Source organism: Crinia signifera, chromosome 6 (assembly GCF_055691185.1).
Source record: "Crinia signifera chromosome 6, ASM5569118v1, whole genome shotgun sequence".
NCBI classification, from domain to species: domain Eukaryota; kingdom Metazoa; phylum Chordata; class Amphibia; order Anura; family Myobatrachidae; genus Crinia; species Crinia signifera.
In genome coordinates, this window is record NC_139222.1 from 136,654,513 (window position 1) to 136,681,887 (window position 27,375).

Below are 27,375 nucleotides of genomic sequence, written 5' to 3' on the forward strand. Positions count from 1 at the left end.
TACAATTAAAAACCCGGTCTGGGTGGGCATTTAACATTGAAATCGACGCAATATTAAAATTGTACACTCATCCCGGGAAAAGCCTCAAATCGGGTCCATCGCATACCTTAATTAGTGGTATGCGATGCGACGCGACGGGCGCCGTGATAATACACTAGTACCCTAAATTACTACCGTATAATTACTAATTAATAAGATGCCTTTCTTCTTTTCTGCCACTAGAGGGAGTAATTTCCCCATCAGTAGAAGCTATCAAGCACTATTGAAGACTGAGAGACAGTGCTAGTGTCTGCAATGGGATATGCTGTGCCATGATTGGCTTCCTTTTCTTAAAAACTTGTATATAAACTGTGGACCTGTCTACCAACAGTGATATTTTCCCATCCTTCTTATTATAGACCCTGGTACACTTACTGCTGCTTTCTGCTAAGTATGTACACTGCTATCTGGGTTATAACCTGATTTGCTTTGTTTATATCCATGATTATCTCTCTCATTGCTGTACCCATGTTTTGAATTTATTACTATTGTTTTTTATTAACTAGCTGAAGTACCTGGTATTGCCAAAGTTTAAATCTTCTAGTTATTTTATATTGACAAGGTGTATGCTAGTGGAATCAAATTAAAGAGTTTACTTCTACTTGATAAACCAATAACATACAATCCTGTAATGCAAACAGAAAGAAAAGAAAAATATAAAGTAAATAGGGGCTATAGACTAAGGTATTCCTCTGTGGTCTATTGGAGGTAAGTCACCTGTCGAGCAAAAAACCTATGTGGTAACTGGCTGATAAATGTTATATTCAGTGATTAAAGTGGTCCCGGTGTGGTGGTGGAACCCAGTTCTCCCGCCTAGCTCACTGAGGCAGGGGGGCGGGCTTATCACCAGAAACAGAGCCACAGGAGGGGCTACTTCAGCGAACTCTTACCATTGGAAGATTTAGAGACATATAACATGGACTAGACATAACACAGACTCAGCACATAAGGATAACATGTGAGGGGAGGGTAAATTGTATAGTCTGTAGATTGATCACCTGGATCATTCTTCTCCACTTCTTCAGACCCTGGTCGAGCAGCTAGTATTCCGACTCGGAACATATTTAGTAATTTTATTATATGAGAGGCATGTGTCATCTCCAGAGACAGTTACCACTAGTGTCACTCAGTGTAACAAGGGTGTGTGTCAATAGAGTTATCTTTATCTAATCAATGGCTAGGGTATATACTATTGGTTGCAGTGTTGTGTACAGTATGTTGACATAATGTGATGCTAGAGGGACACTGTGGTTTTTTGTTGTGAGTCTAAAGAATTATTAAAGGGTTCCCATTTTCATAGATATTTTTGGGGAGTAAGGTGAGAGTTGTGTTGTACTAATCTTTTGTCAAATAATACTAATTGAATCAGTACTTTGAATGTACTTCTTGTAGATATGGGGAATGCAAAATTTACATAGTCTTTGTGTATCCCTGAAAAAGATCGGTACTTATGTAATATCTGGGCTCCCGTTTTTCTTATGAGACCGTGTCCCCTCGCGAGGCTCGCTGCGCTCGCCACGCTTCGGGCACGGTGGCTCGCTGCGCTCGCCACACTATATAAAATCAACTCCATGCGTAGTTGGATAATAGGGGTATGAAAAAATGGGGTGCATTTACCATGGGAGCCCAGATAATACATAAGTACCAAAAGATCTTTGTGAGTGTATGTCCCCGGGATACCTTTTATCCGAGAATCACCTAGTTGGGAGGGCTTGGAGAAGGGTGAAATAGGTATCAGAAGTTTTGCATTCTTATGTATGTACTGTGTCAAAGTAGAAGAGTAGAGGATATGGTTGTTTTGCGGTGAGTATAGCTGAAATCAATGGGTTGGTATAGTGTCTGGTTTGTAGAAACATGAAAAAATGAGTTCTGGGTATGTCATATCTAGTTTGTAGACTGGTGAAGGTAAAAATAGTGCTGCCCGGGTCGAACAATTTTGTGGCTAAATCGAGTCCTTTACGTTTCCAATCTGCCTAAGCAGGATTTGATAATGATGGTGGAAAGCTAGGGTTTCCCCAGATAGGTAGGAAGGGGAATATGTTAGGAGTCCTATTCAGTTTCTTATTAACTTGCATCCATGCATCATACGTGGGGTGGAATAGGATATGGTTTAGTAGGGGTGCAGGGATTCCTTTGAGTTGTGTGTGTAAGAGTGCACTGGGAGAGAATTGATGAAATATAGATTTGTCCAGAGTAGAATCGGTGTACAAAGAGTGATCACCTAGCCAATCTGCAATATATCTGAAGTGTATCTACCAAGCGTAAGCCTGAAATTAAGGGATTCCCAGGCCACCCTTGTAGCTAGGGTGCTGTAATTTGGATAGGGCCATTCTAGGTCTGTTCCCATTCCATAAGAATCGGGACATGAGCCTGTTTAAAAACAAAAGGTCTTATTTCAATATATTGCAGGGCAATAGGTAATTTGGTCCAGCAGTCGAGTTGGGTTTTTATTTTTGTTAACCCCTTCCCGACATTTGACGTACATTTACGTCATGGTCGGGATGTACTTCCCGACACATGGCATAAATGTACGTCATGCCATTTAACTGTCACCGCGTCTATAGACGCGGTGACAGAGGGACGATGTCTGCTGTCCCTGACAGCAGACATCTTCCCTCATTGCCCAGGGGGGGCAGCGATGCCCCCGCCCATCGGCGATCGCTGTGATTGGCTGTTCAATGTAAACAGCCAATTACATCGTTTTCTGTGTACCGGCGAATAACGTTCGCCGGTGACACAGGGATCGGTGGTGATTGGTGCTGTTAAGTACAGCACCAATCACCACCGGGTGTAATGGTGTCACTGGTGGTCATCCCACCTCACCCCACCTGCCCCCAAAGGCTGTGATTGGTCCGTCGGACCGACGGACCAATCACAGCCATTACACCTCAAATAAGATAACGCAGACAGCCCTGCAGCCGCCATTCCGGTCAAGAACAGCGTGCAGAGCGGTCTCCGTGCCCATCTGTGCCCTATACTGACCTGATCAGCGTTGGTGGCATCCGTGCTGCCAGCTACTGGTTGCTTCCTGGTTGCTCTTGCTTCCTGTCTGCTTGTGCTGCTGCTGCAGCGTCATTGTGTCAGAGATATAGATATTGTGTGATATAATTTTGTATCTGCTGCCCCCTGCTGCCCCCCTTTTGTGCTGATCAGTATAAACTAACTGATCAGCACCTTTTTTGGGGTGCAGGTTTTTTTTTTTTTTATATATACCCTGTCAGGTTGCACCCACAGTTGTGTGCCTGCTGCCCCTCACTGCTAATCAGTGTTGCATCACTGATCAGCAGTTTTTTTTTTTGGAGAGTGCTGTGGGGTGTTTTTTTTATTGTTTTTACACCCACGGTGCTTTTGTGGGTGTCCTGTGGCCGCTGAACGCTGATCAGTGACGTACATCACTGATCAGCATTTTTGGCACAGGGTTGATCTATTTTTTTTTTTTTTATAAAATTTCTGTTGCCTTTGACTCATCAGCAGTTATTTTTAATTTTTTTTTTTTTTGGAGAGTGCTGTGGGTTTTTTTTTTTTAATTGTTTTTACACCCACGGTGCTTTTGTGGGTGTCCTGTGGCCGCTGAGCGCTGATCAGTGACGTACATCACTGATCAGCATTTTTGGCACAGGGTTGATCTAATTTTTTTTTTTTTTATCAAATTTCTGTTGCCTTTGACTCATCAGCAGTTATTTTTAATTTTTTTTTTTTGGAGAGTGCTGTGGGTTTTTTTTTTTAATTGTTTTTACACCCACGGTGCTTTTGTGGGTGTCCTGTGGCCGCTGAGCGCTGATCAGTGACGTACATCACTGATCAGCATTTTTGGCACAGGGTTGATCTAATTTTTTTTTTTTTTATCAAATTTCTGTTGCCTTTGACTCATCAGCAGTTATTTTTAATTTTTTTTTTTTGGAGAGTGCTGTGGGTTTTTTTTTTTAATTGTTTTTACACCCACGGTGCTTTTGTGGGTGTCCTGGGCCCGCTGAGCGCTGATCAGTGACGGACGTTACTGACCAACATCTGTGCTCAATTTTTGGCGCAGGAGCTTTTTTTTTTTCTTTTAACTTACACGTGTTAAAGCACTACATACACACTACATACCCCCCGTGTTGAAATAAAGTTTGTACCCCCCCCTACACTATACACGTGTTGAAACACTACACTTAAAAATAATAAAAATGTCCCAATCATCGCAAAGACTGTTTTCAGCGGAGGAGGCATATGCCCTTCTTGCCTCTGACACTGACACAGACAGTGAAGTAAGCGATGAATTGGCATTTGTCTTAAGCTCCTCTTCCTCCTCTAGTGATGAGGGACCCCCTCAAAGACACCCCCGTAGAGCAGCTGAGACCCCCCCCCCAATGATTGATCTCGTATGGACCCCACCAACAGACAATTTTGAGCCCCAGGTTCCTGAGTTTTTGGCCAACCCAGGAATCCAATTTGATAGTACAGGCCTCAAAGAAATTGACTTTTTCAAAGTCTTATTCTCTGATGATTTTATAAATTTAATGGTGGACCAAAGTAATTTATATGCCCAGCAGTTTATTGCCCAAAACCCCACGTCATCATTTGCTAGGTGGACCCCTGTAGATGCAGTAGAGATGATGACGTTTTGGGGTCTGGTGTTACATATGGGCATAGTTAAAAAGCCAGAAATTAGGCAATATTGGAGTACAGATGTTCTCAACAGCACCCCACTTCATCGTATGGCCATGACCCGGACTCGTTTTGAGACGATCCTTAAATTTTTGCATTACAACGATAATGCACAGTGCCCACCCAGAGATGATCCCACCTTTGACCGGCTATTCAAAGTCAGGCCGGTCATTGATCATTTCAGCGCCAAATTTGCTGAGATGTACATCCCCCAAAAATTCATTTGTGTAGACGAGTCACTTATACATTTTAAAGGAAGGGTTAAATTCCGCCAGTACCTTCCCAATAAGAGGGCAAGGTATGGCATAAAAATGTATAAGCTGTGCGAAAGTACCTCAGGGTACACCCACAGGTTTAGGGTATATGAAGGGAAGGACACAAGAATTGAACCGCCAGAATGCACCCCCTCCCTCGTAGGTGTTAGTGGAAAGATTGTCTGGGATTTAGTGCACCCCTTCCTGGATAAGGGTTATCACCTCTATGTGGATAACTTTTACACCAGCATCCCCCTGTTTAAGGCCCTTGGTTCAAGAGGTACAGCAGCTTGCGGTACTGTGCGTAAGAACCAAAGAGGCCTCCCAAAAACGCACATTGCCCAAGTAATGAGAAGGGGTGAAAGCAGGGGAATATGCACCGAAAATATGTTGTTGGTCAAATATAAGGACAAGAGGGATGTCCTTATACTGACAACAATTCATGGAGACAGTACCACCTCCATCCCTGTACGAGGTACCAGTACCCACACCTCAAAACCTATTTGTATCCTTGATTACAATAAGTACATGGGCGGAGTGGATCTTTCAGATCAGGTACTGAAGCCGTACAGTGCCCTGCGGAAAACAAAAATATGGTATAAGAAGCTGTATATCATCCAGATGGCACTGTATAACGCTTACGTACTATTCCGTTCTACCAGCCAGACGGGGACATTTATGCACTTTCAAGAGGAAGTCATAAAGGGCCTAATATTTGGGAACCAGCAGGCAGAGGGACTCAGTACTTCTAGTACTGGCCCCAGTACTTCTAGTACTGGCCCCCGTATTGTATCAGGGCAGCATTTTTCTAACGAAATCCCCTCCACTGGAAAAAAGGGCAGGACACAAAAAAGGTGCAAAGTTTGCTATAAAAAGGGAATACGAAAGCAAACTATTTTCCACTGTGAAACTTGCCCCGACAAACCCGGCCTATGTATGAAGGAGTGCTTTAAAATATACCACACATCTATGGATTATTAGGTTCATCATTTCACCGTGCTTCGGGGGTCTTGCTAATGCGACATAGCACCCACCATTCATTCCACCAGAATGTGTGCTGCAAAATCCAAATATCACTCCTTCCCTTCTGAGTCCTGCCATGCACCCAAATGGTATTTTTTGGTCACATATGAGGCATTGCCGTACTCGGGAAAAATTGGGGCACAGATTTTGGGGTACTTTGTCTCCTTCATTCCTTGTGAAAATGAAAAATTTTGAGTCAGAACTGCATTTTTGTGTAAAAAATTTATTTTTTCATTTTCACAGCCCAATTGTACCAAAATTGGTGAAACCCCTGGGGGTTTGAAATGTACACTATACCCCTAGATGAATTCCCTGAGGGGTGTAGTTTGCAAAATGGGGTCACTTGTGGGGGGGGTTCCACTGTATTGGTGCTTCGGGGGTCTTGCTAATGCGACATAGCACCCACCATTCATTCCACCAGAATCTGTGCTGCAAAATCCAAATATCACTCCTTCCCTTCTGAGTCCTGCCATTTTTTGGTCACATTTGAGGCATTGCCGTACTCGGGAGAAATTGGGGCACAGATTTTGGGGTGCTTTGTCTCCTTCATTCCTTGTGAAAATGAAAAATTTTGAGCCAGAACTGCATTTTTGTGTAAAAAAATGTAATTTTTCATTTTCACAGCCCAGTTGTACCAAAATTGGTGAAACCCCTGGGGGTTTGAAATGTACACTATACCCCTAGATGAATTCCCTGAGGGGTGTAGTTTGCAAAATGGGGTCACTTGTGGGGGGGTTCCACTGTATTGGTGCTTCGGGGGTCTTGCTAATGCGATATAGCACCCACCATTCATTCCACCAGAATCTGTGCTGCAAAATCCAAATATCACTCCTTCCCTTCTGAGTCCTGCCATGCACCCAAATGGTATTTTTTGGTCACATATGAGGCATTGCCGTACTCGGGAGAAATTGGGGCACAGATTTTGGGGTGCTTTGTCTCCTTCATTCCTTGTGAAAATGAAAAATTTTGAGCCAGAACTCCATTTTTGTGTAAAAAAATGTAATTTTTCATTTTCACAGCCCAGTTGTACCAAAATTGGTGAAACCCCTGGGGGTTTGAAATGTACACTATACCCCTAGATGAATTCCCTGAGGGGTGTAGTTTGCAAAATGGGGTCACTTGTGGGGGGGTTCCACTGTATTGGTGCTTCGGGGGTCTTGCTAATGCGACATAGCACCCACCATTCATTCCACCAGAATCTGTGCAGCAAAATCCAAATATCACTCCTTCCCTTCTGAGTCCTGCCATGCACCCAAATGGTATTTTTTGGTCACATATGAGGCATTGCCGTACTCGGGAGAAATTGGGGCACAGATTTTGGGGTGCTTTGTCTCCTTCATTCCTTGTGAAAATGAAAAATTTTGAGCCAGAACTGCATTTTTGTGTAAAAAAATGTAATTTTTCATTTTCACAGCCCAGTTGTACCAAAATTGGTGAAACCCCTGGGGGTTTGAAATGTACACTATACCCCTAGATGAATTCCCTGAGGGGTGTAGTTTGCAAAATGGGGTCACTTGTGGGGGGGTTCCACTGTATTGGTGCTTCGGGGGTCTTGCTAATGCGACATAGCACCCACCATTCATTCCACCAGAATCTGTGCTGCAAAATCCAAATATCACTCCTTCCCTTCTGAGTCCTGCCATGCACCCAAATGGTATTTTTTGGTCACATATGAGGCATTGCCGTACTCGGGAGAAATTGGGGCACAGATTTTGGGGTGCTTTGTCTCCTTCATTCCTTGTGAAAATGAAAAATTTTGAGCCAGAACTGCATTTTTGTGTAAAAAAATGTAATTTTTCATTTTCACAGCCCAGTTGTACCAAAATTGGTGAAACCCCTGGGGGTTTGAAATGAACACTATACCCCTAGATGAATTCCCTGAGGGGTGTAGTTTGCAAAATGGGGTCACTTGTGGGGGGTTCCACTGTATTGGTGCTTCGGGGGTCTTGCTAATGCGACATAGCACCCACCATTCATTCCACCAGAATCTGTGCTGCAAAATCCAAATATCACTCCTTCCCTTCTGAGTCCTGCCATGCACCCAAATGGTATTTGTTGGTCACATATGAGGCATTGCCGTACTCGGGAGAAATTGGGGCACAGATTTTGGGGTGCTTTGTCTCCTTCATTCCTTGTGAAAATGAAAAATTTTGAGCCAGAACTGCATTTTTGTGTAAAAAAATGTAATTTTTCATTTTCACAGCCCAGTTGTACCAAAATTGGTGAAACCCCTGGGGGTTTGAAATGTACACTATACCCCTAGATGAATTCCCTGAGGGGTGTAGTTTGCAAAATGGGGTCACTTGTGGGGGGGTTCCACTGTATTGGTGCTTCGGTGGTCTTGCTAATGCGACATAGCACCCACCATTCATTCCACCAGAATCTGTGCTGCAAAATCCAAATATCACTCCTTCCCTTCTGAGTCCTGCCATGCACCCAAATGGTATTTTTTGGTCACATATGAGGCATTGCCGTACTCGGGAGAAATTGGGGCACGGATTTTGGGGTGCTTTGTCTCCTTCATTCCTTGTGAAAATGAAAAATTTTGAGCCAGAACTGCATTTTTGTGTAAAAAATGTAATTTTTCATTTTCACAGCCCAGTTGTACCAAAATTGGTGAAACCCCTGGGGGTTTGAAATGTACACTATACCCCTAGATGAATTCCCTGAGGGGTGTAGTTTGCAAAATGGGGTCACTTGTGGGGTGGTTCCTAACTTTTAGCATCTTATGGTGCCTAGAAACCTACATGGTGCCTAAAAAATAATCTCATAAAAAGGAGGCTCCAAAATCAAGTAGGTGCTCCTTCTATTATGAAGCCTGTGGTTTGGTCAACGTGCACACTAGGGCCACATATAGGATATTTATGAAAACAAAAGAATTGGGGGAATCAATTTTTAGTCACATTTCTCTAGTAAAATCTACTGTGTTCCTTAGAAAAATGTATTAAAATTGAAAATCTGCAAAAAAAAATTGAAATTTTGAAATTTCACCTACACTTTGTTTTAATTCCTGTGAAACACCTAAAGGGTTAACAAACTTCCAAAATGCTGATTTGAATACTGTGAGGGGTGCAGTTTTTGAAATGGCATCATTTATGGGGGTGTCTCACATACAAGTCCCTCAAAGTCACATCAGAACTGAACTGGTCCCTAAAAAAATCAGTGTTTGAAATTTTCTTGAAAATTTGAGAATTTGCTATTCATATTTTAAGCCTCCTAGTGTCCAAAAAAATTTAAATAAGGTTGAAATAATGATGGAAACATAAAGTATACATATGGTCTATGTTAGTTATTAACTATTTTGAGTGGTATGATTATTTGTCTCACAAGCAGAAAATTTAACATTTTGCAAATTGCTAAATTTTCAATTTTTTTACGACATTTTGGTATTTTTCACAAAAAAACACAGACTGTATCGACCAAAATTTACCACTAACTTGAAGTACAATGTGTCACGAGAAAACAATCTCAAAATCACTGGGATAAGTAAAAGCAAAAAAAAGTTATCCCCACTTAAGTGATACATGTCAGATTTGAAAAAAAGGGCTCTGTCAGGAAGGCAAAAACAGGCTGCGTCGGTAAGGGGTTAAAAGCGGGGTAAAGTTTGTTTTATTGATGAGTCGGGGGTTAGACGTTATGAGGACTCCTAGGTATTTGATGTGAGTGTCTTGTATGTGAAATTAGTTAATTGTGGGGTGAGAGGTTAGGGATGACAGGATAGGGGTAATGGGTAGAATTAATGACATTAATTAATGATTACTGACATTTATTTTATAGCCTGAAAATGAACTGAGGGATTGGATAACTTCCATTATAACAGGTATAGACATCAGGGGGTTTGTGACAAATAGTATCATGTCATCAGCAAAAAGGGCGAGTTTTAGTTCAGTAGTGTTGATTGAAATACCTGATTCTGGGTTTGTCCTGAGGGCTATTGGGAGAGGTTCAAGGGCTATAGCAAATAGAAGGGGGGATAAGGGACATCCCTGTCTAGTGCCTCTCTGAATGGGGAAGGAGGGTAGACAGGAATCCATTACATGCTATTTGGGAGGTAGGCGTCGTGTAAATGGATTGTATACAATTTATAAATGTTTGTGGTATGCCAAATCTACTCATTGTTTGAAATAAATGGGGCCTTTTCTGTGTCGATTGCTAGCAGTAGAGCCTGTGTATCTGAAATTTTATCTAGAGGGAAGGATTGGGTTGCTGCTAGGATTTTTCTGGCATTATGGACCGAATGTCTACCTGAAATAAAGCCTGTCTGGTCATGATGTATGATGGATGGTAAAATGGGGATGAGTCTGTCAGCTCATATTTTTTGGTCAGGATTTTATAGCCATTATTGAGGAGGGATGTGGCTCTATAGGATCCAAGATTGGTCAAGTCCCTACCTGGTTTGGGTAGAACTTTAATTATTACATTATTAAAGTAAGGTGGGAGAGAACCGTTTACTAATATAGAGTTAAAAACAGACCCTAGGATCGGACCTATTCTATCAGGGAACATACGATAAAAATTGCTCACAAACCCATCTGGGTCAGGATCCTTAGCATATTTTAGGGTTTTTATCACCCGAGTACCTCTTCCAATGTTATGGGGGATATAAGGAAGTGCACTAGGTCTTCAGGGACAGTGGGATATGGGAGGGAATCCGATTGTCTATCGGACAGGTCAGGGGTGGCCAACCGGTCAGATGTAAAGAGCCGAAAAATATCTGTAGTCAAGCTAAAGAGCTAACAACATGCGCACACCGTGGCATGGTCGATTTGGAAGTAGGCCAAGCCCCATTTTTGTGTCTATGACCAGCCAAACCTTTCGTTTTTGTATCCTGACGAAAGGTGCTCCAATAAATGCACCTGAAACGATGATAATTCATATGCTGCTGTGACAGTGTGCTTATTATAAAAAAACGCAGGGGAGTGCCACCCATTCTGCCAGGAGCCGCATTAACTCCTTGGATGGTATGCCCGGGAATTTTCAGGGCTCAGCTGTGCTGCCGCAGCGGGCTGTCCCGGAAAATTTCTGGGCATACCACTAATCTAGAATAGGTGCGCGCCAGAGGTGTCCAGGTGTGCACCACTAGCGCAGCACCTGTAGAGCCCCCCTACTTCGCACACCCCCGGTCTCCCCCCATCACCTTTGCTCCGGCGTACGCCAGAGCACCCCTGACTCGGCCAGCATGCTGCCAGCTTCCACTCATTTTACAGCAGCAGTGACGTCGGCGGCAGGCTCAGGTATATTTGGTGCGGCTCGGGGGGACTATAAAGCGCTTAGGCACCCAAGTCCTCCTGAGCCGCACCAAACATCCCCCAAGATGCTGCCGATGTCACTGCTGAATGTGACAGGCGGATAAGGCAGAGGGGCCAGCGGTGGCAGGAAAGCTCCAGCGTACAAATGCCGGAGCGGAGATGAGTGTGTGGGGGGGACAGGGGGGCTTCCAACGTCCCACTCAAGGGGTTAATGTATGAGAGGGGAGTGGCTCTATAGCTTTAGGTTGGCCACCCCTGGGATAGGTGTATGTAGGAGTATTGTTAGTGCTGTGGGGGGGGGGGGGGTCGTATTAATGTCTAAACTAGGGGCAGCATAAATGGAAGTATAAAAGTCTGTCATGACTTGTGTGATTGGTGAATTAGAGGTAGTAAGGGAACCGTCAGCTTTGGTTAGGGGGTGAATGAGCATAAAGGACCTGTCAGAGCGAAGAATAGTAGAAAGGAGTTTTCCTGTTTTATATGGAAGATATGGAAACGGTAGTTAGAAATTAATTGTAGCTTGCCTGTCGAAGCCTGAAGAGAGTCGTCAAATAAGATTTTCGCATGTTGTATGCAGTTTTATTCGTCACCGTAGGGTTTTTGGTGTATTTGGTGAAAACATCAGTGAGGGAAGACTGTAAAGAGATGTAATCTTGAGATATGCATCTTTTGAGACATTTTCCATAAGTCATGATTGAACCCCTCAGGAATGCTTTGGCCGACATCCAATAGTTCGATGGATTAGTGGCAAGATGTTCTGAGTTATGTGTGTGAAATTCTTCCCAGGCTGTAGTAAGGTTGGGAAGGGAATCTCCATGATTTATAATTTGATCTCTCTTTGGATGTTACAAACGTGCAATGTATAAGAGCATGATCTGAGATGAATATAGGTGGTATCTGGGAGTCTTGCATTTCTGGGAAAATGGAGGAAGAGACCAATATGTAGTCGATACATGACTGGGTATGGTGGGCTGCAGATAAACAGGTATACTCGCGATGTGTCGGGTGTGTTGCTCTCCATGGCCCTTATTCTGGTCGGTGCGGACATATCCGCGTGCGTTCGGCCCGCCGATGTTTTGTGTCTGCGCATGTGCAGAGGCGTCTCTGCGCATGTGCGAGCGGGGCGTACGGCCAAATCCCGCATGATATGTGAACACTCCGAACAGGGGGTGGAGAGGGGTGTGAAGGGCTATTCGGGCTCATTACCATATGCATACGCCCCACGTTTCATGGGCGTTCCCATGCAAACGCTGGGCGTACGTATGGTAATGCGGCCGTGACGCACGTGTAGGGGCGGACATATGACATCGCCGGATGTCAGCTGCCCGCCCAGATCCCTGCTTTTGCACGGAAAAATGTCCGTGTGGTCTGAGGTTGCGGGAGCTGGTGGAGCACTCGGTCCTGCATTCGATGGTCTGCGACCATCGAATGATGGGGGAGGTTCCCTTAGATGGAGGAGGCGTATTCCGTGTAAAACACACGTGCGGTCCGTTCGGCCAGCTTCTTACCGCGTACGGACGGAGTTGGCGTTCCGTATGGAAGGCGGGGTTTCGCACGCACGGTCCTGGCCGCATAATCGGATCCGGCCGCACCGATCAGAATAAGGGCCCATGTATCTATTAGGTTAAGGGATTTTGTTAAATACGGTATACCAATTCTAGGAGGCTGTCTAGGGGTTGCTGGCGAGGATGACCTATCAAGAATCGGAAGTGATGTTAAATTAAAATCACCGCACAGTATTATGTTTGTATCTATCTTTGGTGGGAGGATTTTGATCCATTTATGGTATGCATTAGGAGCATAAACCGAGCATATGGCATATATGTTGTTAGCGATAATGGCTGTAATTACTAGGTATCTACCCTCTGGATCTGCTAATGAATGTGTTACGGTTATTGGGAGTGATTTCTAGCAGAGAATAATTACCCCTCTTGATTTACTATTATAGGGGGCGGAGGCCAAAACCGTCCACTTTTACGTTACATTTGTAATTTAACTATTTCGGGGGGGGGGGGGTAGATGAGATTCCTGTATGCACACAATGTCGAGGGACTGCCTCTGGAGATATAACAGTACCTTACGGCGTTTTGTCGGTGAATGAAATCTGATAGAATGTTTGTTAGATACCTTTATCTTGCCTAGGCATCTTCCATGAGGCAGATTTAATTAGAGCGCTGAGTTAGGGGTAAAGTGGTGAGTGCTGTTGAAAATTAAGATGATGTCGTCCAAAGATATTCAAGCTCAACTTATAAACAGAAGGTTGAGTTGGTGGTATGGGGTACTGTATGAGATAGGTTTACACTTGATTCTCAGGTGGGTCGGAGATATCTGTGTTAGTGGCGGAATGTCTTTCTCGTAAGAAGGCTGAGGCATCTTCAGGCAGGAGAAATTGAAATGTGTGTCAGCCAGAAATATGCGGAGACATGCAGGATACATGAGGGCGAATATTTGGCCCTCTGCCACTAGTCGGGAGCAAACAGAGGAAAAGGATCTCTGCTGTTTTGAGAGTTCAAATGAAAGTCCTGAAAGATCCTTATCCTTTTTCCCTCCCATTGAAGCTCATGCTGTTTGCGAGAGTCCTTACAGATGGCAATTTTATGTAAATAATTCATGCATAGAAATCAAACTGCTCTGGGTCTGACATCCAGGGCCGGTGCAAGGCTTCTCAGCACCCTAGGCAAAACTTCAACCTACTCCCCCCCCCCCGGGAAGGTGGCCAATTGCCCTGCTTTTCCTGGAGGCCCTCTGCACCCACAACAGAGTACAAGGAGGAGGGGGCAGCAATGTAGGAAGTATGACTCAAGGGAAAGTATAGGGGTGAGGTCTTAGAAGTTCCACAGTTGCCACCTGCATTAAATACTAGAAGGATCCTTATAGACATAATATAGTATGCTTTTTCATGGGTTTACTCTTGCTGGCTCATTGGTTTAAAGAGGTAGAAGCTCTCCAAAGCATATGGTATGGAAAAATGGGGTGCAACAGAGAATCTGACCACAACATGTAATATAAACAATAAGATTCACAGAACTCAACCATCTGCAGTTCCTGAGGTATGTGACTTGAATAAATGAAAAGTGTGCCTGCTCTGCACTCATCTAATTATGTCTGTACCAGATCCCAGATCCCTGCCTGCCCAGATCCCTGCTTTTGCACGGAAAAATGTCCGTGTGGTCTGAGGTTGCGGGAGCTGGTGGAGCACTCGGTCCTGCATTCGATGGTCTGCGACCATCGAATGATGGGGGAGGTTCCCTTAGATGGAGGAGGCGTATTCCGTGTAAAACACACGTGCGGTCCGTTCGGCCAGCTTCTTACCGCGTACGGACGGAGTTGGCGTTCCGTATGGAAGGCGGGGTTTCGCACGCACGGTCCTGGCCGCATAATCGGATCCGGCCGCACCGATCAGAATAAGGGCCCATGTATCTATTAGGTTAAGGGATTTTGTTAAATACGGTATACCAATTTTAGGAGGCTGTCTAGGGGTTGCTGGCGAGGATGACCTATCAAGAATCGGAAGTGATGTTAAATTAAAATCACCGCACAGTATTATGTTTGTATTTATCTTTGGTGGGAGGATTTTGATCCATTTATGGTATGCATTAGGAGCATAAACCGAGCATATGGCATATATGTTGTTAGCGATAATGGCTGTAATTACTAGGTATCTACCCTCTGGATCTGCTAATGAATGTGTTACGGTTATTGGGAGTGATTTCTAGCAGAGAATAATTACCCCTCTTGATTTACTATTATAGGGGGCGGAGGCCAAAACCGTCCACTTTTACGTTACATTTGTAATTTAACTATTTCGGGGGGGGGGGGGGGGTAGATGAGATTCCTGTATGCACACAATGTCGAGGGACTGCCTCTGGAGATATAACAGTACCTTACGGCGTTTTGTCGGTGAATGAAATCTGATAGAATGTTTGTTAGATACCTTTATCTTGCCTAGGCATCTTCCATGAGGCAGATTTAATTAGAGCGCTGAGTTAGGGGTAAAGTGGTGAGTGCTGTTGAAAATTAAGATGATGTCGTCCAAAGATATTCAAGCTCAACTTATAAACAGAAGGTTGAGTTGGTGGTATGGGGTACTGTATGAGATAGGTTTACACTTGATTCTCAGGTGGGTCGGAGATATCTGTGTTAGTGGCGGAATGTCTTTCTCGTAAGAAGGCTGAGGCATCTTCAGGCAGGAGAAATTGAAATGTGTGTCAGCCAGAAATATGCGGAGACATGCAGGATACATGAGGGCGAATATTTGGCCCTCTGCCACTAGTCGGGAGCAAACAGAGGAAAAGGATCTCTGCTGTTTTGAGAGTTCAAATGAAAGTCCTGAAAGATCCTTATCCTTTTTCCCTCCCATTGAAGCTCATGCTGTTTGCGAGAGTCCTTACAGATGGCAATTTTATGTAAATAATTCATGCATAGAAATCAAACTGCTCTGGGTCTGACATCCAGGGCCGGTGCAAGGCTTCTCAGCACCCTAGGCAAAACTTCAACCTACTCCCCTCCCCCCCCCCCCCCGGGAAGGTGGCCAATTGCCCTGCTTTTCCTGGAGGCCCTCTGCACCCACAACAGAGTACAAGGAGGAGGGGGCAGCAATGTAGGAAGTATGACTCAAGGGAAAGTATAGGGGTGAGGTCTTAGAAGTTCCACAGTTGCCACCTGCATTAAATACTAGAAGGATCCTTATAGACATAATATAGTATGCTTTTTCATGGGTTTACTCTTGCTGGCTCATTGGTTTAAAGAGGTAGAAGCTCTCCAAAGCATATGGTATGGAAAAATGGGGTGCAACAGAGAATCTGACCACAACATGTAATATAAACAATAAGATTCACAGAACTCAACCATCTGCAGTTCCTGAGGTATGTGACTTGAATAAATGAAAAGTGTGCCTGCTCTGCACTCATCTAATTATGTCTGTATTAGTAACATATACCCCTTTCACATTGGGGCAATAACACTGGCTATTGCCTTGTTGTTGTTGGGTGTACCTGGTCAAGGTGCAGTGTGAAGGCAACAAACCTTATTATCCGGGTTGACCAAGCCAGCAATTCGACTCACATTATAAGATGGGTTTAACTTGGGTAGCCCTGTGTATAGAGAGTGACTCAGCCATACGATATGAAAGCGGTAATAGAAACACACAAAAAAAGAAATTGGCAGATAAGAAACACTTGGCCCCTTTTTGTCCTTTTTTTTTATCATTTAGGCAATATCAACCCTTTTTGAACCATGATTAGGTTACTGTACTAAAGAACTGCAGCTATGAATTGTGTTCTGATCTCTAATACTTATAGAATGCTTTTAAACCCCAATGTTGTGTAAACTATTAAAACAGAAAGTCACAAATGTCAAGATTGCATAATGTTTAATTGGTTATCCATTATAGATTATTATTCATAGGAAGAAATAGAAGATGAAGAAATGTAATTTTATATTAGTAGAATCAGAATCACTTTGTCGGTTTCCATTCAGCTGGTTCATCTAACATCCTTTTGAATATGATGTGAGATCTTTTTGGTCACAATTCTTTTCCCATTCAGGCCTTTGGAAAGGGAAAGAAAACATAAATGACATCAGACAATAACCCAAACAGATTAGCCCAGGTTACACCTCGGGTACTACATTTCTCTCCTCAGCTTCCACAGGGCTCAGAAAGTGTTGTCTTACACCTTGTGGAAAACTTTTTAATATTAAGGATTAACGTGCAGTAGAGCCACTAGTAGGAAATAAATGATGAGTTTGTATTCCCATATTCTTTTTTACATAAATAAAATATAATTTGGAGCCAGCATAGCTCAGTCAGTCAGGTCTAGATTTTGGTGAAAACAGACAGGGTTTTGGTGCCACTGAAGTAGTGTGACAGATTTTCCCTTACAACGCTGATGTATCCAGGGGATGCGGTCATTTGGTCTACAGCATGATGGTAGACAGTCATTAGGTCGACACCATTAGGTCCACATGGCAGGGCGGAAACTAGGGTTTCCGGCGCCCGGGCCAAGGCAGTCATTTGGTGCCCCCCCTTCCCCTGACCGGGGGGGACCAAATGCCCGCCTTGGTCCTGGCACCGGAGACCCCCCCCCCTCCACGCTGACAAGTTACATAACTCCTGTGTGCAGCCAGCGGGGATCGGGGGACAGGCAGCGGGGTTCCAGGGACTGGTGTAGCCGCTGTAGCAGCAGCTTGACTCCGTCTGTCTCTACTCTCTCCTACTAGCGGGGCGGCGGGAAGCGCTGGTGATGACTTTGAAAAGACTTGCCGGACGCTGATTGGCTGAATTCAGCCAATCAGCGTCCGGCAAGTCTTTTCAAAGTCATCATCAGCGCTTCCCGCCGCCCCGCTAGTAGGAGAGAGTGAAGACAGACGGAGTCAAGCTGCCGCTACAGCGGCTACCCGGAACCCCGCTGCCGGTGACCGGACCTCCGCTGGCTGTCCTCGGACCTGACAGCGCCCCCCTCCAGCGCCCAGTGCACGTGACCCCCCAGCCCCCCCCCCCCCCTAGTTAAGGCCCTGCACATGGGAAAAGGTCAACATGGGTCTAGGTCAGTTAGGCTACAATAGTAGGTTTGAGTTATGATGTAGTGGGGAGCTTATGGTTAGGCACTCTGAGGAGTGTTTGGAGTAGGGACATCGGAATGCTGAAGGATCCTAGCTATAACCCGGAAGTCACAGTCACATGACCAGTCACATGACCAATGAGACCAGGAAACTGCATTGGAGCTGCTGCAGCTCTCAAGACCAGATACCATTTGACCACCGGGGATGATATGTTGGCATTCTAATATGTTAACATTTCATTGCTGTTTACATTAGGAATGTGGACATGGTCATAACCAACATTATTTCCATGTCAGCTTTCTTATGTCGACATGATAAATGTCAACATTATGGTATATCATACCACACCCCATGGGGGGAGAGCTACTGAGTGTTGTTTTTGACACTTTGTAATACATATAGTACACGTACCAAGCCTTTAGTCCTTGGAGTTTGTAGATTTTCATAGCACATTGTATATCATCGTTTAGGTTTAAGTCTTGTAAGTCTAGAGGAAAGAGACAAATATAATACTGTATATTTCCTCTATATGTTCATACTTAGCATAACTTAACTGCTACAACTGAAAATGTGATTATTGAGAAATCATTCTTAATAGGATATCATAGTTTAGATGCTTTTATTAAAATAACATAAAACATTAACTTATAGAAGGTAATTTATATATAATGTCCCTGGTTTTTAATCTAGCAAATAAATATCCAAAAGATTCAAATAAAGAAAGAATGTCAATAACATGTATGCAATATTATACTTGTATGTATATTACATGTGTGCTATGATATAGTAAGAACTGTGTGGGTTATTCTGATTCACTTGGAAAGGCACAATCACTCTCTAATGGACAAAACCATATGCACTGCAGGTGGGGCTGATGTAACATGTGCAGAGAGAGTTAGATTTGGGTGTGGGGGGGGGGGGGTGTGCTTCAAACTGATATCATTATTGCAGTGTAAGAATAAAGCAGCCAGTATTTACCCTGCACAGAAACAATAAAACACCCAAATTTAACTCTCTCTGCACATGTTACATCAGCCCCACCTGCAGTGCATATGGTTTTGTCCATTAGAGAGTGATTGTGCCTTTCCGAGTGAATCAGTATAACCCCCTGTAGGAGGGATGTGGCACAAATGAACACCTTGAGGCATAGATAATAGCCTGTGCAGTGGCAGAACTTGTGAGTTGGCCCAGGTGCAAAAATATAATTTGGGCCCCCCTCCTCCACCCCAACCCAAGTTCACAGTTCACAATATGCCACACAGCAGTAGGAGACAGTAGTGGGCCCCTTAGTTCAATGCACCAGCTGCACCAATGGTAGTCCTGCCTCTGAGCCTGTGAGTTGTAGACTGTGCTGGAATTCCTCACAAGCATGCCCTTATTTTTAAAGCAGAAATCATTTAAATGGTAATACCAAGTTTTTCATTTTAAAGGTTTGCCTCTTTAAAAATACAGACAGACTTCCTAGAATTCCCACACAGGATATTACATATGTGTTTGATAGTCCTTAAACTATATTTTCCAACTATATAACTTACTTAAATATGCCCTTATTTTTTAAATTGAGTGCATGTTTTTTTATCAACTTATGGACTGATGTAGTGTTGGATACAACTTGCAATTAAAAGGTATGATTACAATTCCAATTTCCTGTACTGCACATTAGGCCTGCTGCTGAGTCCCGTGCTGCTTCCTATGTGGCACCATTAGGTTTGAGAATATTTTAGTAATAGAATGGCAATGCACTCACATGGCTCTGAGTAGGCCACAACTTTGACATCACAAAGAACTATCATGACCACTACTTCAAGACTGTTCTCTTTTGTGCATCAACTACATTGCCATCCAGTTGACACCTAGAAACACCTATTTCACAATTAGACCTTGATTTACTAAAGCATTTGAAGAAAACAAAAAGTGGTGGAGTTGCCCATAGCAACCAATCAGAGTTTAACTGTCATTTATTATTGCATACTATTAAATGATAGGGAAAATTTGATTTGTTGATATGGGCAACACTTGTTATTTTTAGAAGCTTTAGTAAAACTTCTATAATGTACCCCTTTTAGAGCCACAGCTGAGGTCAGAATTACCAGGGGGTACTTACTTTGAGGTGTTTATGACCACCAGAGTGATTGCCACAGTGCCTGCACAGTTTGCTAAGGTTCTCTAAATGTTGCTACAAAAGGAACTTTGTGGCCGATTCTGGACCACTCATAGTGATCAGAATTCGGCCCCTGCCCCTATGGTCAGCCACCTGCCCCATCTTTGTCCCGAAACTCACAAATAAAAGTCAGTTCCCACTGACTTTTATTTTCAAAGCCAAGAAATCATTCGATGGTTGCCGACCATTGTATAATTTCTCCTACAGCAGAGGCATGCAAGGGGATGTGTCTTAATGAGGGGAATCAGCGGTGGCGGTGGGGGGAGGGGTTCGGACAGCATCTCAGATCTTTGCAGCTTACCGGGCAAACCTGAATCAGGCCCTTTATGCATCAGGCCATTTATATTCAGGATGGAGCCAAAATAAGACAATAGTACATGCAAATGAATTACTTTGGGAAATGTGTCTTGTCCGTGATAGTAGCTAATGCTAAAGTTACAGTTGCACAAATACAAGAGAGAGCATTATCTTTGTAAAGTGGCCTATTAAAAATATAACTTTTACTACTGATATAATAATTTTTTTTAGAATTTTTTTAATAATGTATATTATAGATGAACACAAATTACTTGTGTGTAATAAAGAAAGAAATGTGAAAACTGGTGTCCTGCTGGGTATTTCTTAATGCTTCATCCTGGAATTGGAAAATATATGTAATTATCACCACTACACCAATACGTAAATGGCGTAAATCTCACAATCCAATGGACTTCCTCACATATACTGTAAGACTATCTATCAGTCCTATAGTATTGCCTTGGATACTGCCAAACAAACATATTTCTAAACTCTCATCTCATCTCTGCTCAAGCGTCTAACCCAGTGGTTCCCAAACTGTGCGCCGTGGCTCCCTGGGGTGCCTTGGGACACATGCAGGGGTGCCCTGGGTTGGTAGTCCAGGACCAACTCAAATTATTAATGGTTAATTATTTATAAGCAAAACCAGTGCTGGTGGCTGCCAATCATAAAATGTGTACAAACAGAAGCAATTCCTGCCCTTTTCCACATAACTGACCCTAAGAATCGCATATAAATCCAATCTAATTAAAATAAATTTGGCCTAGGGGTGCCGCGAAAAAAATTCTTATACTCTAGGGTTCCGTGATTAAAAAAAGATTGGGAACCCCTGGTCTAACCCCAAACATCTCTTTAATACATTTAAATTACATCTCCAACTTCCCTCGCCCATGCCACCAGCAGGGCTCAGTCTTAGGTCCTCTGTTTATATCAATCTATACAACATTTCTTGGTAAACTAATCAGCTCTTTTGTATTTCAATATCATCTGTACGCAGATGATACTCAAATCTACAAATCCTCCCTAGACATGTCTCCATCTGTATTGATCCATGTCACTGAATCCTTTCTTCGGTTTCATCTTGAATGTCATCTTGCTACTTCAAACAGAATATTTCAAAAACAGATTTAATTATTTTTCCACTGACTAGTAGTAGTTACCAACCTGATTTCTCTATCACTGTTGACAATATGACAATCACTCCTGCACCACAAGCTCACTGCCTAGGTGTCGGCTCTGAACTTTCTTTTGTTTCCCACATTCAATCTGTCTCAAAATCATGCTACATGCATGCAAAATGCCCTTATCTTACACAAGACACTGCTAAACCTATTATACATGCACTTATCATCTCCCACATTGATTATTGTAACAGTCTCCTTTCTAGTCTTCCCCAATACAGAGTCTTCATTGCAATCCATCATGAATGTAAATGCAATGCCTGACAGAAGTTTGTCAAAGCTACTTTGTCAGTCCCTTCATTGGTTAATACTTTTACTTACACACAGAGCCATAAACCAAACTACATTAACGTACTTCTCTTCTCTTATATCAAAATATCTACCAATTCGACCTCTTTGCTCTGCACAAGATCTACTTCTCTCATTCAAAATCATCATCTTCTCCCATTCATGATTGCAGGACTTTCTTTGGGCCGCACCCACACTGTGCAATATCCTCCCACATACAATACGGCTCCTCCAGTTTCCAATCCTTAAAGCGTTCCCTGAAAACTCACCTTTTTAGGCAAGCTTATCAAATTTCAAAAGCAGCCACATAACCTTCATAAACCTCTCTTATCCAATCACATCCGCACTCTACAGTCTACACATATCCTCTTTCACTTTTCTTTTCCCACTTATCATTCTCCAGATCCCTGGCCAAGATTGCTGGGTCACCATATCATACAACCCACCAAGAGTCTTTGCATTCTGGTGGACTTTATGCAATAGAGAACACATATCCTTGTGTATCAATGTCTATTTCCCTATAGATTGTAAGCTTGAGAGCAGGGCCTTCTCAATAAATATTTTGGACTGACATAGCATCACGCCAATCATTTGCAGAGATAATGTTTACACTCGCTTTCGAGCGGCACTAAACTACTTTAGACACCATGCACACTTTTAGCTATGTATCATTGTTTCAATTAAGCATTTACAACACTACATACATATACAGAAAGTGTTAGCTGACATGTCATTTCATGTGTATAGCAGCTTTTTATTATGGATTTAACCAATTATTTGTACTTTCTGACAAGTTTTTAAAAATTTTCAGTGCATGACAAAATGGTTGATTGTTATTTGCTCTTCCCCATTACCAGCTTTTTATTCCTACCAGCAAATGATCTGCCAGATTACTGTACAGTGTATGCCCAGCTTTACAATATTATTAATCATGATTGACTGTTTTGTTGTTCATCCTGATTATAGTGTTGCAGAAAATGTTGGTATTTTAGAAATATTATGGATCTACTGCTACTACTGCTACTGCTACTGCTACTACTATATAATAATACTAATAATAATAATAACATCCCCAGTTACTTATGACACACTTCCAGTTTTGCTAAGCTAATATTGCATGCTAAAATGTAAGCTTCAATGGGTGCCCTGGTGGTAGTGGACCTGTGATCCGGAATTGGAACTGAGGATACTGAGAGATATATATACGTACGTGTGCATGGTAGATCACAAAGGTTCTTGCTTCCACATTTTCCTCCTTGACACCATTCCCCATCACTGATCTGGAAGATGCCATGATGCCCAGGAGTGTTCTGCTGAAAAATGTTGAACCCACTGGTATGATCAGCTATGCACATAACTGCAGGGAGAATAGAAAACATATCCACATATTGTTACAGTAAATTAGCTTTTTGATAATACATGTGAGCAAACAGGAGATGTTACATAGTAATATATACAGATGGCAGGCAGTGGGGATGTTGTCGACCAGAATACCGATGCTGGCATCCTCAAGGAGGAAATCCCTACAGGGGTCCAGAAAGTAGTTTTACCTCCCCCTTATCCTGCAAACACTAACCCTTCCCCTCCAACTGCCTAACCCTAACTCTCCTTGCTCTTTTCTAGGGTGTGGTATGATTCACCGACAGTCGGGATCCCGACAGTCATTATCCCGGCGTCGGGATCCCGACTGCCTGGTCTCAGACAGCGTGGCCAGCGCAACAAAGCCCCTTGCGGGCTCGCTGCGCTCGCCAAGCTGCGGGCACGGTGGCGAGCTACGCTCGCCACCTATTCTATTCTCACTCTATGGGGGTCGTGGACCCCCACGAGGGAAAATAGCCGACGGCCGTCGGGAACCCGGCCGTCTGTGTTTTAACAGTCGGGATCCCGACGTCGGGTTAATGACTGTCGGGATCCTGACTGTCGGGACCCCGTCCGGCAGCATTTTTCTAACCCTAACCTTCATACCGTGTATGGGCATTGTATGGGAATATTGTACCATGTATGGGCAGTGTCTATCCTTAAACTCCTTGCAGCCTAACCTAATCAAAGCCCCCAGCCCCCCACACCAAACACTAATCCGCCTTGCATCTTACAATCAGATGCAAGCTGTCAAGATTCCTGCTTTGGCTTACTTATCGGTGTTGGGATCCCGGCAGCAGCCTTCTGACTGTAAGTTGGGGTGCTAGTGTCGGTATACTGACTACCGGCATCCCATATGCTGGAATATGGAGATATCAGGGTGGTAACTGTTGTTGTGGATGCGGGACCATTTGTCTACATCAAGAAGATAGACAGCCATTAGGTTGACACCATTAGTTCGACAACTCAATAGGTCGACATGCTATTAGGTCGACATGCCATAAGGTCGACATGTCATTAGGTCGACATGCCATTAGGTCGACAGTGTCTAAGTTGACAGTCAAAAGGTCGACATGGTTTTTGCACTGTTTTTTTTGCCCAAATGTCGACACATCAACATGGACACAGTTTGAAGTGAACCGCAGCCCCTCGCATCACTCGCTTCGCTCGCGATGCTTCGGGCACGGTGCCTCGCTGCGCTCGGCACACTATTATAATCTAACTCCACGCCCTAGTGGATGGTAGGGCATGAAATACTGCCTGTCTGCACATGTCGGCTCAAAAAAACTGTGAAAAAAACCATGTCGACCTTTTGACTGTCGACCTAGACACTGTCGACCTAATGGCAGTGTCGACTTAATGGCATGTTGACCTAATGACATGTCGACCTAATGGTATGTCGACCTAATGGTATGTTGACCTAAAAGCATGTCGACCTATTGAGTTGTCGAACTAATGGTGTGGACCTAATGGCTGTCTATCTTCTTGTTGTCGACAAATAGTCCGGATACTGTTCTTGGATGGTGGGAATATAAGCAATTCCGTTTTGGAAATATTGAGTTTGAGGTGGCGAGAAGACATTCAGGATGAGATGGCAGAGAGACATTCAGAGACTCAGCCCATAATCAATGGTGACAACTCTGGGGTGATAGATAGATTTGAGTATCATCCGCATACAAGTTATACTGAAATCCGAAAGAGCTGATTAGTTTGCCAAGAGATGAGGTATAGATTTAGAAAATCAGAGGACCTAACACTCAGCCTTTTTGAAAAAAAAAAAAAAAATGGAAGATGAGGTTCAATGTAGATAAATGTAAGGTTATGCACCTTGGGAGACACAACCAGTGTGCAAGTTACAACCTTAGCGGAGAGGAACTGGGTAATTCCATACTTGAAAAGGATCTAGGAGTCCAAATAGACAGCAAACTAGGATGTAGTGCCCATTGTAATGTAGCTACAAAAAAGGCCAACAAAATTCTGGCATGTATTAAGAGGGGAATGGAAACTAGGGACTCAAGGGTAATTATGCCACTATATAAAGCATTGGTGAGACCTCACCTAGAGTACGGAGTACAGTTCTGGGCCCCACACTATAAAAAGGACATCATAGAATTAGAAAAAGTCCAAAGGCGAGCAACAAAGCTTATTAGGGGAATGGAGAATTTAAGCTATGGGGAGAGATTAAGCAATTTGGGACTATTTACATTAGAAAAGAGACGTTTAAGGGGGGACATGCTCAACATGTACAAATATATCAAGGGCCAATATAAGGAACTGTCACACACCCTCTTTTCTACTAGAAAGGAATCTAGGACGCGAGGGCATGAGTATAGATTAGAAGAAAAAAGATTTAATTCAGCTAGTAGAAAGAATTTATTTACGGTCAGAACAGTCAAACTCTGGAACTCTCTTCCCAGAGAGGTGGTAACGGCTGGCTCATTAAATGCGTTCAAGGCAAAGTTGGACAAACATTTACTGGAGAAAAACATCCATGGGTACAAATAAGAAATATAATTTGTCTGTAAAATACCAGAACCTACCAAATCAGCAATGGATATCTATACCAGGTTGAACTAGATGGACGCAAATCTTTTTTCAGCCTTACCTACTATGTAACTATGTAACTATGTAACTCTGACTGACAGAGGTAGTGAAGAGGAGGTAGAGGCAGACAAGCAAACACTGAAATAATTATCAGATAGGTAAGCTAAGAACCAGCAAAGGGCTGTATCATTAAGACCTAGGGAGTGTGGTATTTGTTTGAGAAGAGTGTGATCAATAGTGTCAAATGCAGTAGAAAAATCTAGAATAATGAGTAGTGAGTAATGGCCTTTAGACCAGATCATTCACCACTTTCGTCAGTGCTGTCTCAGTGGAGTGTTGGGAACGAAAGCCTGACTGAAGTGTCTCTAAAATGTTGTGGCTTGGAGATGCATGGTAGCTGATAGATAGGACAGTAGTTAGAGAGAAAGTTAGGGTCAGAATTGTGCTTTTTTCAGAATGGGAGAAATCACTGCCTGTTTGAACAGAGAAGGAAAGTACCAGTAGCAAGAGAGAGAGATTACAGATTTTAGTTAAGGTTGGGATAAGCACAGGAGATAGATGTTTAGGGACAGATTTATTAAGCTTGGAGAAGAAATAAACTGGAGATAAAGCGGAGAAAAGGTAAAAGGAGATAAAGCACCAGTCAATCAACTCCCAACTGTCTTTTTCAAACACAGCTGATTGGCTGGTGCTTTATCTCCTTTTACCTTTTATCCGCAGTGGGTTCGCGGTCAACGTTTCGGTCTATGTCTAGACCTTTGTCAAGACCCCCTCTCCTGCCCTCTCCAGTATATATATATATATATATATATATATATATATATATATATATTACAATTACAACACTCACAGGATGCAGGGAGATATATTGCTGTGTGCCCTCCAAAGGTGCACCCGCAGGACCCAGGACACCAATGTCCTAAAATACTTGCGCGGTGAAGCGGCACTCCAATCATAAAAAAAAATACTAAAAGCCAAAACTTGGTAGACAACATTTCAGCACCTTTTATGTGGTCACCTAAGTTTACCGCACCATATACCCCTTATACAAATCATGCAACACAATAGTAACCCCCTTATAATGTACTTGCCTCTTACATATTATGCCACATGGAATGAGCCAAAACTCACACCGACTGAGCCAAAATTAACACTATGGCACATGGATTGAGTCAAAAATTCACATTATGTCACACAGATTATGGAAATATTCACATTTTGCCCCATGGATTGAGCCAATATACACACTATACAAAACGGATTGAGCAAAAATTCACAATATGCTTCATAAACAGGGGTATTGCACGCCAAAGGTGCGCATTAAAAATTGACACCATTACATGTTAAGCCACACACCTTAATGTCCATTATATATTATGCCAAACACCATAATGCCTATTAAAAATTATGCTACATAAGTGCTGCTTACCTACATGTTCATTGCCAGGGGTTCCATGCTAATTGCCAGGGGTTCCATGCTCGTTGCCATGTGGGATTACATGCTCATTGCCAAGGGGGAATAGATGCTCGCGGCAACTGGGGGTGGCCGCCGCCGGGCAGAGGTGACAGCCATTGACAGCTGGGTAGATAGCAGGGAGCTGCCCGGCTGTATTCAGAGCACTGTAGGTCCTGGCTACTTGAAATAATACCCCTTTTACACCAGAAAATGCAGGGACTTACCCAGGAATATGGTCCCAGGATCATGCAGGGACATTAAATGGGCTGGTCCCTTTTACACCAGCCTAGTTCCTGCATTTTCTGGTGTGAGGGGG

General features: G+C 43.3%; 2 long non-coding RNA genes across 2 annotated transcripts in view; one reads left to right on the plus strand and one right to left on the minus strand.

Moving 5' to 3' along the window:
- The window catches only part of LOC146008241 (uncharacterized), a 42,863-nt gene that overhangs the window by 13,488 nt on the left and 2,000 nt on the right, over window positions 1-27,375 (plus strand). The window contains exon 6 of the long non-coding RNA XR_014444485.1: window positions 223-430. This is a non-coding gene — a long non-coding RNA (uncharacterized LOC146008241). The remainder of the gene's footprint in view (window positions 1-222; window positions 431-27,375) is intronic.
- On the minus strand, window positions 16,675-23,023 carry LOC146008238 (uncharacterized). Its single transcript, XR_014444484.1, has 3 exons — window positions 22,911-23,023; window positions 18,185-18,260; window positions 16,675-16,760 (listed from the first exon to the last, which is right to left on the minus strand). It is a non-coding gene; the product is annotated as an uncharacterized LOC146008238 (long non-coding RNA).